The sequence below is a fragment of the Saimiri boliviensis genome, chromosome 11 (assembly GCF_048565385.1).
Source record: "Saimiri boliviensis isolate mSaiBol1 chromosome 11, mSaiBol1.pri, whole genome shotgun sequence".
In the NCBI taxonomy this organism is placed as follows: Eukaryota; Metazoa; Chordata; class Mammalia; order Primates; family Cebidae; genus Saimiri; species Saimiri boliviensis.
In genome coordinates, this window is record NC_133459.1 from 78,653,317 (window position 1) to 78,671,733 (window position 18,417).

Here is an 18,417-nt window from a genome sequence, read left to right on the forward strand (position 1 = left end):
GATAGGCTTTCTTCCCCAATATTTATTACTGTAATGAATGACTCCATCTTCTATCAAATTAAATAACCTAAAACCCGAGGAAACGTCCTGGATTTTACATAATCCACCCACTATACCAAACCTACTACCAAGGTTTGTTAGTTTTAACTATACATTTCTCAAGTTTATTTTTTTTGTCTTTAAAACCATAACAACTACATAACCATAGTAGCTGTTCTAGTGAACACTCATTGTCTCTAGCCTGAGCTACAATTGTACCACACATATCCATTCTTTTTTACCTCAAGTCTATTTTTATAGAAGTCATAGTCATGTTTACACACACACATGCGTGCACACACCACACACACACACACACACACACACACACACACACACACACACATTTAAAGCAAGATCTCTCTCTGTCACCCAGTCTGGTGTATGGTGGCACAGTCATAGCTCATTGTAGCCTTGAACTCTCTGGGCTCAAATAATTCTTCAACCTCAACCTCTTGAATAGCTGGGCCTACAGACACATGCCACCACACCCAGCTAATTTTTTTTTAATGTTTTGTAGAGATGGAGTCTCATTATATTGTCCAGTATTGTCTTGAACTCCTGGCCTTCAGTGATCCTCTTTCCTTGGCCTCCCAAAGTGCTGGGATGACAGGCATGACCCACCACTGCACCCAACTCATATTTTTTTTATCATATCACACCTCTACTCAAAGCTTTTCAATGAATTTTCACTGACCTTGAAGTAAAGTCTGAAATCCTACAGGACACTGTGTACCTGGTTTTCAATCTGTATATCTAACTTTATCTCAGAATTGGATACCTTGATTCTCTGCATTCAAGTGAGATTTTTTTAGTTCCTTACATGATTCACCCTACATTTTACCACGGAGATTTTGATAGTAATGTGCTTTTTTGGAATGAAATTCCTCCTCTTTTTTTCATTTACTTCACTTCATGCTCATTTTTACTTCTCATCACGAATCATTACTGTATAGAGGAGAATTTTCAGCCCTACCAATCTGGTCAGAATCTACTGATACATTATTTTATTGCATCATGAAAGTCTGCTGCTAAAATTACAGTCGTAATTTTATGATTTTGTTTTAGTGTGATCATTATATTCACGCATGCTTTAACCACCAGAATTTATGTCATTTTTGAGGAGTGTCTACTTCTTAACCCATTCATGATGGTATAACAAAAATATTACAAACGTGGTGGCTTATAAACAACAAACATTTCATTTTTCATAGTTTGGAGGCTAAGAAATCCAAGATCAAGGGTCTGGAAGACTTGATGTCTGGTGAGGGACCATTCCTCAAAAGAGGGCACTTTCTCACTTCATCCTCGCATGGCAAAAGCGATGGGGCGAATCACTGAAGCCCCTTTTATAAAGACACTGATACCATCTATGAAAGCTTTCTCTTCGTGACCTAGTCACCCACCCCCAAAAACCCCCACTCCTAATATCATTGCCTTGGGTGTTAGGATCTTAACATATTAATTTTGGTGTAACACAGTTGCTCGGATCATGGTTACTATTCGTTGTTGTTTATTATTTGCTCCTCAGTGCCTAGCATTGCTTGATAAATGTATGTTGAAGGAGTGGAACAAGATAGTCTGACCAAAGTAGACATTTCTCAAAAGAAGTCATACAAATGGCAAACAGGCATATGAAAAGGTGCTCCATATCACTGATCACCAAAGAAAATGCAAGTCAAAACTACAATGAGGTGTCATCTCACCCCAGTTAAAGTGGCTTTTACCCAAAACACAGGCAATAATAACAAATGCTCACAAGGATGTAGAGAAATGGAAACACTTGTACACTGTTGCTGGGAATGTAAATTAGCACAACCTCAATAAAAAACAGTTTGGAGGTTCCTCAAAAGACTAAAAATAGAGTGACTATATGATCCAGAAATTCCACTTCCAGGTATATACTCGAAAGAAAGGAAAGCAGTGTATCAGAGATATCTTCACTCTCATGTTTACTGCAGCACTCTTTCACCATAGCCAAGATGTGGAGGCAATGCAAGTGTTTGTCAAACAATAAATGGATGTAACCTAAGGTCATTATGTTAAGTGAAATAAGCCAAGTACAGAAACACAAACTTCTTATGTTCTCAGTTATTGGTGGGAGATAGAAATTAAAGTAATTGAACTCATGGAGATAGATAGTAGAAGAATGGTTACCAGAGGCTGGAATGGGTAATGGTGGGGATAGGTACAAAGTGGGGAGCATTAATACTTCATACAAAAATACTTAGAAAGAATGAATAAGACCTACTATTTGATAGCACAACAGAGTGACTACAGTAAAAAGTAATTTCATCATACATTTAAAAATAACTAAAAGAGTATAATTGGGTTGTTTGTAACACAAAGAATAAATGCTTAAGGTGACAGATTTACCCTGATGTAATTATTATGCATTGTATGCCTGTATAAAAATATCTCATGTAACCCATAAATATATATATACCTACTATGTAACCACAAATTTATATATATATGTATATATATATGTGTGTGTGTGTATATATATATATATATATATATATATATATATATATATATGCTGAATAAATAAATAAACAACAGGAAATGATCTAGAAAGTTATAAATTGGGACCAAATTGTGAAGGATGTTCAGGACAAGAAAACAGAGCTGATGAATAATTAGTTGGGCAATAGAAAAATAACTGTATGTTTCTGGACAAGGAAATAGAGTGATGTGAACAGTGAATCCGAAAATAAGGGATTAATATTTGCACAGCTGGTGAAGAATTAATGTCAGTTAGGATTTTTATAGTTGAGATAAAGATAAGAGGTATACAGAAAACAGAAGTGTAGTGAGACTAGATAGATTTCTTTTCATTGTAGCATTATGTTGTAAGACAACAGAAGGAAGAATCATTATACTTGAAGACAAGTAAAAAGTTCTCCATACTGAAGCCAGAAAGAAAACTAATATAAAAAATTAAAACAATAATATATGAGAATGTTGTAATATTAGATAATCTACCATTATTCATTTAATTTGTTTAACTTTTAAGATCATGGATACATGAGCAGATTTGTTATAAAGTAAACTTGTGTCACAAGGGTTTGCTGTACAGATTATTTGTCACCCAGGTATTAAGCAAAGTACCCATTAGTTGTTTTCCTGATACTCTACCTCCTGGCACCCTCCACCCTCAGATAAGCCCCGGTGTCTGTTGTTCCCTTCTATGTGTCCATGTGTTCTCACCATTTAGCTCCCACTTTTAAGTGAGAAAATGTGGTATTTGATTTTCTGTTCCTGTGTCAGTTTGCCAAGGCTAATACAAAGGATATGAGCTTATTCTTTTTTATGGCTGCATAGTATTCCATGGTATATATTTATCACATATTCTTTTTTTTTTTTTTTTTTTTTTTTTTTTTTTTATTGCATTTTAGGTTTTGGGGTACATGTGATGAACATGCAAGATTGTTGCATAGGTACACACATGGCAGTGTGCTTTGCTGCCTTCCGTCCCCTCACCTGTATCTGTCATTTCTCCCCATGCTATCTCTTCCCACCTCCCCACCCCCCGCCCCTCCCCCATTTCCCCCCAACAGACCCCAGTGTGTAGTGCTCCCCTCCCTGTGTCCATGTGTTCTCATTGTTCAACACCCGCCTATGAGCGAGAATATACGGTGTTTGATTTTCTGCTCTTGTGTCAGTTTGCTGAGAATGATGGTTTCCAGGTTCATCCATGTCCCTATAAAGGACGTGAACTCATCGTTTTTGATGGCTGCATAATATTCCATGGTGTATATGTACCACATTTTCCCTATCCAGTCTATCATCGTTGGGCATTTGGGTTGGTTCCAGGTCTTTGCTATTGTAAACAGTGCTGCAATGAACATTCGTGTGCACGTGTCCTTGTAGTAGAATGATTTATAATCCTTTGGATATATACCCAGTAATGGGATTGCTGGGTCAAATGGGATTTCTATTTTTAAGTCCTTGAGGAATCGCCACACTGTCTTCCACAATGGTTGAATTAATTTACATTCCCACCAACAGTGTAAAAGTGTTCCTATTTCTCCACATCCTCTCCAGCATCTGTTGTTTCCCGATTTTTTAATGATCGCCATTCTAACTGGTGTGAGATGGTATCTCAATGTGGTTTTGATTTGCATTTCTCTGATGACCAGTGATGATGAGCATTTTTTCATATGTTTGTTGGCCTCCTGTATGTCTTCTTTTGTAAAGTATCTGTTCATATCCTTTGCCCATTTTTGAATGGGCTTGTTTGTTTTTTTCTTGTAGATCTGCTTTAGTTCTTTGTAAATTCTGGATATCAGCCCCTTGTCAGATGGGTAGACTGCAAAAATTTTTTCCCATTCTGTTGGTTGCCGATTCACTCTACTGACTGTTTCTTTTGCCGTGCAGAAGCTGTGGAGTTTGATTTGGTCCCATTTGTCTATTTTGGCTTTTGTTGCCATTGCTTTTGGCGTTTTGGTCATGAAGTCCTTGCCTACACCTATGTCCTGAATGGTTTTGCCTAGATTTTCTTCTAAGGTTTTTATGGTATTAGGTCTGATGTTTAAGTCTTTAATCCATCTGGAGTTAATTTTGGTGTAAGGTGTCAGGAAGGGGTCCTGTTTCTGCTTTCTGCACATGGCTAGCCAGTTTTCCCAACACCATTTATTAAACAGGGAGTCCTTTCCCCATTGCTTGTTTTTGTCAGGTTTGTCGAAGATCAGATGGTTGTGGGTATGTTGTATTTCCTGTGAGGCCTCTGTTCTGTTCCATTGGTCTATATCTCTGTTTTGGTACCAGTACCATGCTGTTTTGATTACTGTAGCCTTGTAGTATAGTTTGAAGTCCGGTAGTGTGATGCCTCCCGCTTTGTTCTTTTTGCTTAGAATTGACTTGGCTATGCGGGCTCTCTTTTGGTTCCATATGAAGTTTAAGGTGTTTTTTTCCAGTTCTGTGAAGAAGGTCATTGGTAGCTTGATGGGAATAGCATTGAATCTGTAAATTACTTTGGGCAGTATGGCCATTTTCACGATGTTGATTCTTCCTAACCATGAACATGGAATGTTTCTCCATCTGTTTGTATCCTCTCTTATTTCGTTGAGCAATGGCTTGTAGTTCTCCTTGAAGAGGTCCTTTACGTTCCTTGTTAGTTGTATTCCTAGGTACTTTATTCTCTTTGTAGCAATTGTGAATGGCAGTTCGTTCTTGATTTGGCTCTCTTGAAGTCTATTACTGGTGTATAGGAATGCTTGTGATTTTTGCACGTTGATTTTGTATCCTGAGACTTTGCTGAAGTTGTTTATCAGTTTCAGGAGATTTTGGGCTGAGATGATGGGGTCTTCCAGATATACAATCATGTCATCTGCAAATAGAGACAATTTGATTTCCTCCTTTCCAATTTGGATACCCTTTATTTCTTTTTCTTGCCTGATTGCTCTGGCTAGAACTTCCAGTACTATATTGAATAGGAGTGGTGAGAGAGGGCATCCTTGTCTAGTGCCAGATTTCAAAGGGAATGCTTCCAGTTTTTGCCCATTCAGTATGATATTGGCTGTTGGTTTGTCGTAAATAGCTTTTATTGTTTTGAGATACGTTCCGTCAATACCTAGTTTATTGAGGGTTTTTAGCATAAAGGGTTGTTGAATTTTGTCAAAAGCCTTCTCTGCATCAATCGAGATAATCATGTGGTTTTTGTCTTTGGTTCTGTTTATGTGGTGAATTACGTTTATGGACTTGCGTATGTTGAACCAGCCTTGCATCCCCGGGATGAATCCTACTTGATCATGGTGGATGAGCTTTTTGATATGCTGTTGCAATCGGTTTGCCAGTATTTTATTGAAGATTTTTGCATCTATGTTCATCATGGATATTGGCCTGAAATTTTCTTTTCTTGTTGAGTCTCTGCCGGGTTTTGGTATCAGGATGATGTTTGTCTCGTAAAATGATTTGGGAAGGATTCCCTCTTTTTGGATTGTCTGGAATAGTTTCAGAAGGAATGGTATCAGCTCCTCCTTGTATGTCTGGTAGAATTCAGCTGTGAACCCATCTGGACCTGGGCTTTTTTTGGGTGGTAGGCTCTTTATTGCTGCCTCAACTTCAGACCATGTTATTGGTCTATTCAGGGTTTCGGCTCCTTCCAGGTTTAGGCTTGGGAGGTTGCAGGTGTCCAGGAATTTATCCATTTCTTCCAGGTTTACTAGTTTATGTGCATAGAGTTGTTTGTAATAATCTCTGATGATGGTTTGGATTTCTGTGGAATCTGTGGTGATATCCCCTTTATCGTTTTTTATTGCATCAATTTGGTTATTCTCTCTTTTCTTTTTTATTAATCTGGCTAGTGGTCTGTCTATTTTGCTGATCTTTTCAAAAAACCAGCTCCTGGATTTATTGATTTTTTGAAGAGTTTTTTGTGTCTCTATATCCTTCAGTTCTGCTCTGATCTTAGTTATTTCCTGTCTTCTGCTAGGTTTTGAGTTTTTTTGATCTTGCTCCTCTAGCTCTTTCAATTTTGATGATAGGGTGTCAATTTTAGATCTCTCCTTTCTTCTCATGTGGGCACTCATTGCTATATATTTTCCTCTAGAGACTGCTTTAAATGTGTCCCAGAGATTCTGGTATGTTGTGTCTTCGTTCTCATTGGTTTCGAAGAACATCTTTATTTCTGCCTTCATTTCATTGTTTATCCAGTCAACATTCAAGAGCAAGTTGTTCAGTTTCCATGAAGCTGTGCGGTTCTGAGTTAGTTTCTGCATTCTGAGTTCTAACTCGATTGCACTGTGGTCTGAGAGACTGTTTGTTATGATTTCTGTTCTTTTGCATTTGCTGAGGAGTGATTTATTGCCAATTATGTGGTCAATTTTAGAGTAGGTGTGATGTGGTGCTGAGAAGAATGTATATTCTGTGGATTTGGGGTGGAGAGTTCTGTAAATGTCTATTAGGTTTGCTCGTTCCAGGTCTGTGTTCAGGTCCTGGATATCCTTGTTGATTTTCTGTCTGGTTGATCTGTCTAATATTGACAATGGGGTGTTAAAGTCTCCCACTATTATTGTGTGGGAGTCTAAGTCTCTTTGTAAGTCATTAAGAACTTGCCTTATGTATCTGGGTGCTCCTGTATTGGGTGCATATATATTTAGGATCGTTAGCTCTTCTTGTTGCAGTGATCCTTTTACCATTATGTAATGTCCTTCTTTGTCTCTTTTGATCTTTGTTGCTTTAAAGTCTATTTTATCAGAGATGAGAATTGCAACTCCTGCCTTTTTTTGCTCTCCATTTGCTTGGTAGATCTTCCTCCATCCCTTTATTTTGAGCCTTTGTGTATCCTTGCATGTAAGATGGGTTTCCTGGATACAGCACACTGATGGGTTTTGGCTTTTTATCCAATTTGCCAGTCTGTGTCTTTTGATTGGGGCATTTAGTCCATTGACATTTAGGGATAGTATTGTTATGTGTGAATTTGATGCTGTCATTTTGGTGCTACCTGGCTGTTTTGTTGGTTAGTTGATGCAGATTCTTGATTGTGTTGCTGCTTTTTTACCATTTGGTGTGTTTTTGGAGTGGCTGGTACTGGTTGTTCCTTTATATGTGTAGAGCCTCTTTCAGGAGTTCTTGTAGAGCAGGTTTGGTGGTGATGAAATCTCTGAGTGCTTGCTTGTTCACAAAGGATTTTATTTTTCCTTCACTTATGAAGCTGAGTTTGGCTGGATAGGAGATTCTGGGTTGAAAGTTCTTTTCTTTAAGGATGTTGAATATTGGCCCCCAGTCTCTTCTGGCTTGTAGGGTTTCTGCTGAGAGATCTGCTGTGAGTCTAATGGGCTTCCCTTTGTGGGTAACCCGACCTTTCTCTCTGGCTGCCCTTAGCATTTTCTCTTTCATTTCAACCCTGGTGAATCTGACGATTATGTGCCTTGGGGTTGCTCTTCTTGAGGAATATCTCTGTGGTGTTCTCTGTATTTCCTGGATTTGAATATTGGTCTGCCTTGCTAGGTTGGGGAAGTTTTCCTGGATAATATCCTGAAGAGTATTTTCCAGCTTGGATTCATTCTCTTCATCACATTCAGGTACACCTATCAGACGTAGATTAGGTCTTTTCACATAGTCCCACATTTCTTGAAGATTTTGTTCATTCCTTTTTGCGCTTTTTTCTCTGTTCTTGCCTTCTCTTTTTATTTCATTGAGTTGGTCTTCGACCTCTGATATCCTTTCTTCTGCTTGGTCAATTCGGCTGTTGAAGCTTGTGCATGCTTCACGAAGTTCTCGTGTTGCGTTTTTCAGCTCCATCAATTCACTTATTCTCCTCTCTATGCTGTCCATTCTCGTCAGCAGTTCGTCCAATCTTTTTTCAAGGTTCCTATTTTCTTTGCGATGGGTTAGAACATGTTCTTTTAGCTCATTGTAGTTTCTTACTACCCATCTTCTGAAGTCTGATTCTGTCATTTCATCACCCTCCTTCTCCATCCGGTCTGGTTCCCTTGCTGGTGAGGAGTTGTGATCACTTTTAGGAGGAGAGGTGTTCTGGTTTCGGGAGTTTTCATCCTTTTTACGCTGGTTTCTACCCATTTTTGTGGGTTTATCCACCTGTTGTCTGTCTCTGTCCCAGGGAGTTGGAGCTTTATGAGTTTCCGTTGCACTACTGCCTTTTTTGATTTTTTTTTTTTTTTTTTCAGGTCGGACCCGCCCAGCTAGCAACACGCCTAGCCTCTGCCTGCCCGCAGGGGCTTTGCTGAGCTGCTGTGGGCTCCGCCCAGCTGCCCTGAGCTCTTCCCTGTAGTCCTTTTTATATGGGCGTAGTTAGAACTGTCTGGGCAATGGTGGCCCCGCCTCTGTTATGGGGGACTCTCTCTGTTGTGGCAGGTTGCCTCGGCAACGGCGGGTTGCCTCGGCAACGGCAGCCTGCCTCCGTAGCGGTGGAGAGTCTCAGTAATGGCGGAAGCCCCTCCCCCACGGAGCCGGACCGTCCCGGTTCAGCTGTGCTTGGTTTGAAGGGCTCAACCCAGAGGGTTTCCAATTACTGTTTTTGTTTTCGTTGTTGTTGGGGGTGGAGGGGTGGGACCAACCGAGCCTGATCACCTGGCTCCCTGACTCAGAGTCTTTTCTTTTAAGTTGAACGACCCCGCGTTCCGGTCGCTTGTTGAAAAGGCGCCGGGATCTCCCGTGCTGCGACTCACGGAGTTGGCTCGAACCGCAGCGCCGGCTCCTGGCGGATTTTTTGCCTAGGAATCTCCTGGCCTGGCTCGCTATTTCAGATGAATGGGCTATTCTGCCGTCTCAAGGCTCTGCTCGCCAGCTAAGAGGGCTCCCAGACCAGTGGCTTTTGTACGGAGAACCGCAGCAACAGGGAGTGGTCACAGCAGCCGCGCGGGCGGAATCAGCCCCACGGGGGCCAAAACAGCCGCACCGGCTGGGACTGCGACGCTGGCGACCCCTCTGCCTGGGTATCTCCTGGTCTGTGGGCAATAAGAGTTCGTCTGGAAATGCGGCGTCCACTCACCCTCTGCACTTTCACTGGGAGCTGAAGTCCTGAGCTGTTCTTAGGCGGCCATCTTGAAAGTCCTCACATTTTCTTTTTTAAGTCTACCATTGATGGACATTTAGGTTGACTTCATGTCTTTGCTATTATGAATAGTGATGCAGGGAATATATGCATTCATGTGTCTTTATGGTAGAACCATTTGTATTCCTTTGGATATATATCCAGTAATGGGATTGCTGGGTGGAAAGATTATTTTCTTTTAGCTCTTGGAGAAATCACAACACTACTTTCCACAATGGTTGTACTAATTTACACTTCCACCAATAGTGTATAAGCATTTCTTTTTCTCCACAACCTGTTATAGCCGGCATTTTGTGTGTGTGTGTGTGTGTGTGTGTGTGTTTTACTTTTTAATAACAGTGATTCTGATTGGTATGAGATGATATCTCATTGTGGCTTTTGGTTGTATTTTTTTTAATAATCAGTAATGTTGAGCTTCTTTTCATATGCTTGTTGGCTACGTGCATGTCTTCTTCTGAAAAATGTCCTTCATGTCATTGGCCCACTTTTTAATGGGGTTGGTTGTTTTTTTCTTGTAAATTTGTTTAAGTTCCTTTTAGATGCTCGATATTAGACCTTTGCCAGAGCCATAGTTTGCAAAAACTTTTCTCCCATTCTGTAGGTTGTATATTTATTCTATTGATAGTTTCTTTTGTTGTGCAGAAGCTCTTTGATTTAATTGGATTCCATTTGTCAATTTTTGCTTTTGTTACAATTGCTTTTGGCATCTTCATCATGAAATCTTTGCCTATTCGTATGTTCCGAATGGTATTGTCTATGTTGTCCAGGGTGTTTATAGTTTTGGGTTTTACATTTAAAATTTTAATCCATCTCAAGTTGATTTTCATATATAGTATAAGGAAGATGCCGAGTTTCAATCTTCTGTATATGGCTAGCCAGTTACCCCAACACCATTTACTGAGAAGGAAGTCCTATCCTCATTGCTTGTTTCTGTCAGCTTTGTCAAAGTTCAGATGGTTGTAGGTGTGTGTCCTTATTTCTGAACTCTCTATTATGTTCCATGTGTCTGTTTTTGTAACATTACAATGCTGTTTTAGTTACGGTAGCTCTTTAGTATAATTTGAAGTAGGGCACTATAATGCCTCCAGCTGTGTTCTTTTTGCTTAGTATTGCTTTATTCAGACCCTTTTTTGTTTCTATATGGATTTTAATATAGTTTTTTTCTAGTTCTGTAAAGAATGTCATTGGTCGTTTGATATTTTCAAAGGAAAGAAAAGAAAGCAAAACCAATAAAAGCAAATTAAAAAGCATTATGTAAGGTGATAGAACAAAGTGAGCACAGTTAATTTGTAAAGGTTAAATTTATACGTTAAAATTTAGAACTTAGTTTGAAGTGTGTGTATGTGTGTGTGTGTGTGTGTAATCAAGTTACACCCTACAACATAGCAACACAAAAAATGGAAAAGGGATAAAAAATTTTAACGGGTATATTACTCAAAGAAAAGCTAGCTTACACTACAGTGTTAATTTTAGACACAACATCATTTAACAGTAAATGCAATGATAGAAATAAAGTGAATGTTAATATTGAAAACTGCAACAATACATCAGTAACAAATAATAAGGATGAATTTGAATATTCATAAAGGATATTCTGTAAGAAGCAATATAAAACTTAGTGATTTAAAAATGAGTGTTGACAAATATACCATTTTACTTGGAGATTTTAATAAACTTCTACCAAAACTAATGCATCAAGCAGAATGTTAAGTACCTATAAAATATTTGCAAAATTTATGAACAAGTGCAGTGGCTCACACCTGTAATCCCAGCACTTTAGGAGGCCAAGAGTGGATCATTTGAGGTCAAGAGTTCAAGACCAGCCTGGTCAATGAGGTGAAACCCCATCTCTACTGAAAACAAAAATTTGCTGAGTGTGATAGTGCTTGCCTGTAATCCCAGCTGCTTGGGAGGCAGAGGCAGAAGAATCACTTAAACCTGGGAGGCAGAGGTTGCAGGGAGCTAAGATGTTGCCACTGCATACCGGCCTGAGTGACAAAGTGCAACTCTGTTTAAATATATATATGCATACACACACACACACACACACACACACACACACACACACATATGTGCAAAAAATTAGATCACCTAGATGTTTACCAAAGAAGTCTCAAAAATAGAATCAATATTATAGTCATCACCTTTTCTGAACACAATAAAATTTCATTTGAAATCAATTAATTAGAAGATCAATAAACCATATGTCTAAAAATTATAAAATATTTAGACTTAGACAACACAGAATTTACTATATGGTAAAAGTTGTAGGATGAAGCTAAAGCGATATAAGAAAATTGGAGCTTTAGTTTGTTATCTCCCATCCCCCCCAAAAAGATCCCAAAACTAAATAAGCTAAATATTAACCTTCAAAATCCAGAAAAAAATGTGCAATAAAGCAGACTCATGGAAAGGTGATAAAAGAAGATAATAAAAGTAAGACCAGAAATTAAATAAAATACAGAAAAAGATGCTCCATTAACTTACATGTTGATTCCCAGAAGAATTATAAAATAAATGAGCCTCAGGCAAAACTGATCTTATAAAATAGAAAGAAGGTATATCGCTATCAAAAACATAGAAAGAAACATAACTAAAAACATATAATAGAAGAAAACTGCATATAAATACTTCCAGAAAATGAAAATAAGAATTGGACAATTTTGTAGAAGATATGAATTTGAAAATCGACAGGTAATAAAAAAACTAGCATGAATCAGTAACTATTGAAGATATCATACGAATAATCCAGCATTATTAATTGAACTTTCAACAATGACCACAAAAAGCTTAAATTGCTTTGTAAAAAACGTTTGTCAAATTCTAAGAAGCAAATTTTCTTAGCATACAATAGTGCTCCAGAAGAAAAAATACGTTAAAAAATCAACCAATTTCTTTAATGAACTGAAATAAACTTGAAATTCAACTGGAAAGTTATATGAAAATTATTAATCAATTTTACTTATATAGGTAAAAATCCTACATAAAATTTAACACATAAAATAATAAATTGAAAAAGAATAGTAACAATAACAATGAATTTTAACCAGTACATTTTATTTCAGAAATGAAAGAATATTTAAACCTCATGAATGTATTACTCCAATTCATCCTAAAGAATAGAACACACCAGCTGGGCACCGTGGTTCCTGCCTGTAATTCCAGGACTTTGGGAGGCCAAGGTGGCCAGATCACCTGAGGTTAGGAGTTTGAGACAAGCCTGGCTAACATGGTGAAACCCATCTCTACTAAAAACACGAAAATTAACTGGACATGGTGGCGCGTGCATCTAATCCCAGCTACTAGGGAGGCTGAGGCAGGAGAATCGCTTGAAGCCAGGCTTGAACCGGGGAGGCAGAGGTTGCAGTGAGCTGAGATCACACCACTGCACTCCAGTCTGGGTGACAGAGCAAAACACAAGACTCTCTCTAAAACAAACAAACAAACAAAAAATAGAACATACCATTTTGCTAACATTTAAAAAAATTAATGGGGGAAATAATTCTTAGACACCCAGGAATAAAAGATTAATTTAACCACAAAATCAGGCAATACCATATTTAATAGTAAACTCTACATTGGAACAAGAGAAAGAATCCAGATAATTACAATTTTTATTATCTTTCTGGAATTTTTAGCCAGTGTTTTGAGATAAGAAACATCAGTACAAGTTATCAAGATTAGAAATGATGATATTGTCAGTATATTTATTAACAAAAATAAAAACAAAGTTATTTTCTATATATCAAATCCAATAGAATCTATATGCATATTTTATAACCAATAAGAGTTACACCCCAGTTTTCAGAAAGAAAATCAATGCAGAAATATTAGAGCATTTCTGTTTACTCCTATTAACTATGTGAAAATATAGTCGAAAGCATGCTATTTACATAACAGCAAAAGCTTTATAGTACTTCAGTATAAATTTAATGAAAGACATGTAAAACTTCAAGGAGAAACATATGTAATATTTCTGAAGGATACAAAGGAAGATTTGAATAAATAGAAAGGTTTATCATATTTATGTCAGGGAAGGCTTAATATCAAAGACATGTCAAATTTTACAAAATTAATCTATAAATTTCTTGCAGTTCCAATAGAAATCCACTGAAGATGTTTATGATACTTGAGAAGTTGATTTAAAAAATCATATATAAAGGCAAAGTGTCAAAAATAGCAATAAAAATGCAATACCAGTACAAGAAAGGTAATTTTCACTACTTGATATGAAGATTTTTATAAAGCTATAATAATTAAAACACTTTTATATTTGCAGAAAGATAGAAAAGTGATAAGTGGGACAAAATCAAGTGTCAAGAAACAGAGCAAAATATGTATGGGACCTTGACAAGCCACTGATAATCTTTAGGAAAAATACGGCTGAGCAATTTGTTTACATATGAAAATCCTAAATTATACTTTTTAAAACAGAAGCAAAAACAAATCCAGACAAGTTACAGTAGTAAATAATAAGAAGAAACATTAAACACATTAAGAGAAATATAGAATATCTTTGTTCCATGAATGTATAGAATTACTTCAACACATACACACACAAATTATAAGACTAATAAACTGAGTAAAACTAGTGTTTGGAAAAGTAAAACAAATAAGAAAAGTAGTAGCTTTGACGATCTTTTCTGAAGAAATATTTGGATTCTATAAAATAGCTTATTACTCAAAATAAACTTTTAACCCTAAATATTTTTAAGAAAAAGGCAAATTTTCATTTGAAAAAATAGTTGCAAACTGTTAACAGGCAAGTCACAGAAATAGATATGTAATGGTCAATAAACAGAGTGTTAATCCTACTACTAATAAAGAATATGCAAAGTAAAATAATAATAAATATTATCTTCATACTATCAAATTGGCAAATATTTTATAATCTGTTGACAGGGAGGGTTTATGAAGATAAAAAAAAATTGATAATGTTTTGTATTGTTAAACCAACAAAAGATATTTCAGCCCACCAAACATAAACTAAGTATATTAAGCAACAACCCAATGTATGTTTCATTCATTTTAACTCCTACAAACTCTGTGATAAATTATGCAGTACCATAGATCTTTATTTCATCCCTTTATCTTTCTTGTCTCTGCCAGATAAGGGCCACCCTATGGCCCCTCCTCTTCATGATTCATCTCCCACCATTATATCCAGCCTCTAGAAGATAGCCTCAAAAGCCTGTAGAGGATACTGGTATTGTCTTCTCCAAGGCCTTTCTTGCTTTCTTCTTATTATTATTATTATTATTATTATTATTATACTTTAAGTTCTGGAATACATGTGGAGAACTTGAACGGTTTGTTACATAGGTACACATGTGCCATGGTGGTTTGCTGCACCCTTCAATTCGTCATCTACATTAGGTATTTCTCCTAATGCTAACCCTCCCCCTAGTCCCCTGCCCACCAACAGACCCCAGTGTGTAATGTTTCCCTCCCTGTGTCAATTTTCTCATTGTTCAACTCCCACTTATGGGTGAGAACATGTGGTATTTGGTTTTCTGTTCCTATGTTAGTTTGCTGGAAATGATGGTTTCCAGATTCATCCATGTCCCTGCAAAGGACATGAAATCATCCCTTTTTTATGGCTGCATAGTATTTCATGGTATATATGTGCCACATTTTCTTTATCTAGTCTATCACTGATGGGCATTTCGGTTGGTTCCAAATCTTTGCTATTGTAAACAGTGCCTCAATGAACATACGCGTGCATATGTCTTTATAGCAGAATGATTTATGATCCTTTGAGTATATACCCAGTATTGGGATTGCTGGGTCAAATGGTATTTCTGGTTCTAGATCTTTGAGGAATTGCCACACTGTCTTCCAAAATGGTTGAGCAAATTTACACTCCCACCAACAGTGTAAAAGTGTTCCTGTTTCTCTACATCCTCTCCAGCTTCTGTTGTTTCCTGACTTTTTAATGATTGCCATCACTGGTCATTGGAGAAATGCAAATCAAAACCGCAATGAGATACCATCTCATGCCAGTTAAAATGGCGATCCAAGGACTTTCTTAAAACCTTTGGAGAGGAAAAGTTATCTGGGACCTCATAGGAAAACATGATTTGGGGCAGATGAAAAAAAAATGTTTCCCTCTAAAATTCATATCTCCCAATGCTTTCAGACTTTTCCTTGTACAACAGTAGAGAAACATTTTCTGCAAATGGTCAGATAGTAAATATTTTAGGTTTGCTGGGCACATACAGCCTCTTTCCCATTCTAGTCTGTTTTTCGTTTGTTTATTTGTTAATATCCTCTAAACACAAAACAGTAATTCTGTTTTATGGCTGTAAAATATACAAACAAATGAACAAAACCATGAACCCCATGCTGTGGGCTAAAGATTGACTCAGTCGCCATAGTTTGCTGACCCTGCTCTATGGTAGAAGAAGAAAGTTTTAGCACCTCCACCTCAGTTTGTGTATTTCTAGGACTTTGTTCTTTTCATTCAGGTTATCTAATTTGTTGGGGTATAATTGTTCATAGTATTTTCTTAGAATCTTTCTTAAATCTTTTTTGATTTTTAAAAATATTTTAGCTGGGCGCGGTGGCTCACTCCTGTAATCCCAGCACTTTGGGAGGCCGAGGCCGGTGGATCACGAGGTCAAGAGATCGAGACCATCCTGGTCAACATGGTGAAACCCCGTCTCTACTAAAAATACAAAAAATTAGCTGGGCATGGTGGTGCGTGCCTGTAATCCCAGCTACTCAGGAAGCTGAAGCAGGAGAATTACCTGAACCCTGGAGGCAGAGGTTGTGGTGAACCGAGATCGCGCCATTGCACTCCAGCCTGGGTAACAAGAACAAAATTCCGTCTCAAAAAAAAAAAAAAAAAAAGAGAAAAAATTTTATTGTGTTTTAGGTTTGGGGGTACATGTGAAGAACATGCAGGATTGTTGCATAGGTACATTTTTATTTCTGCAGTTTCCATAGTAGAACTTCCAAATTCATTTATTTTGGTTATTTTTGTCTGCTCTATTTTTAATTCATCAGTTTAACTAAAGGTTTCTAAATTTTGTTGACCCAAAAAAAAATCAACTTTTGGTTTCATTAGTTTATTGCTATTACTTTTCTATTTCCTATTGTGTTTATCTCCTTTATAAATGTATTGTTCTTTTTTTTCTACTAGCTTTGGGTTTTGTTAGCTCTTTTTCTATTTCTCTGAGGTATAAACTTAGCTTATTGAATAGAGATATTTATTCCTATTTTTAATGTTGGCATTTATTGCTACAAAATTTTCTCTAAGTACTACCTTTGCTACATTCTTTAAGCTTTAATACGTTGTGCTTTTGTTTTCATTCATCTCTATTTCATAATTTTCTTTGTATTTTTTTCTTTGAGACTTTGGTTGTTTGCGTTGTTTAATTTCTTCATATTAATTATTTTTTCAATTTCCCTTCCTTCATTAATTTTCAGCTTCATTTCATTGTGATTAGGGAAGATATTCTGTATTATTTCAATCTTTAAAAAATTCATATGGCTTCATCTTATACAGATATTGAGAATTTTCTAGCAAACTTTAGAAAACCATAGTCTGTAGAATCAGAAACAGAAGAACAAAAATATGGTAATATAATTTTTCTCTTATTAAAGATTAGCTAAAATGATATCCAGTCAGAATTAGGAAGAATACAGAAATGAAAGGATACCAGAGGACGGGTTATCAGAGGGAGTCAAGAGATCACAGGTCATAAATGCATAAGACTGAAAGAGAAGAAAAACTGAGAAGTAAAGAAATTGCCCCTATGGCTAAGACAATCCTAAGCAAAAAGAACAAAGCTGGAGGCATCATGCTACCTGACTTATAACTATATTACAAGGCTACAGAAACCAAACAGCATGGTACTGATACAAAAACAGATATATAGACCAATAAAACAGAACAGAGGCCTCAGAAAAAATGTCACATATCTACAACCATCTGATTTTTGACAAACCTGACAAAAACAAGCAATGGGGAAAGGATTCCCTATTCAATACATGGTGTTGGAAAAAGTGGCTAGCCATATGCAGAAACTAGAACCCGTCCTTACACCTGATACAAAAATTAACTTAAGATGGATTAAAGACTTAAATGTAAGACCTAAAACCATAAAAGCTCTAGAAGAAAACTGAGGCACCACCATTCAGGACATAGGCATGGGCAAAGACTTCATGACTAAAACACCAAAAGCAATGGCAACAAAAGCCAAAATAGACAAATGGGATCTAATTAAACTAAAGAGCTTCTGCACAGCAAAAGAAACTATCATCAGAGTGAACAGGCAACCTACAGAATGCGAGAAAATTTTTGCAATCTATCCATCTGACAAATAACTAATATCCAGAATCTACAAAGAACAGAAACAAAATTGCAAGAAAAAAAAAAAAAACATCAAAAAGTGGGCAAAGGATATGAACAGACACTTCTCAAAATAAGACATTTATGTGGCAAAAAAAAAAAACGTGAAAAAAAGCTCATCATCACTGGTCATTAGAGAAATGCAAATCAAAACCACAATGAGATACCATCTCATGCCAGTTAGAATGGAGATCATTAAAAAGTCAGGAAACAACAGATGCTGGATAGAATGTGAAGAAATAGCAACGCTTTTACTCTGTTACTGGGAGTATAAATTAGTCCAACCCTTGTGGAAGACATTGTGGTGATTCCTCAAGAATCTAGAACCAGAAATACTATTTGACCCAGCAATCTCATTACTGGGTATATACCCAAAGGATTTTAAATCATTCTATTATAAAGACACATGCACACGTATGTTTATTGCAGTGGTGTTCACAATAGGAAAGACTTGCAACCAACCCAAAGGCCCATCAATGATAGACTGGTTAAAGAAAAT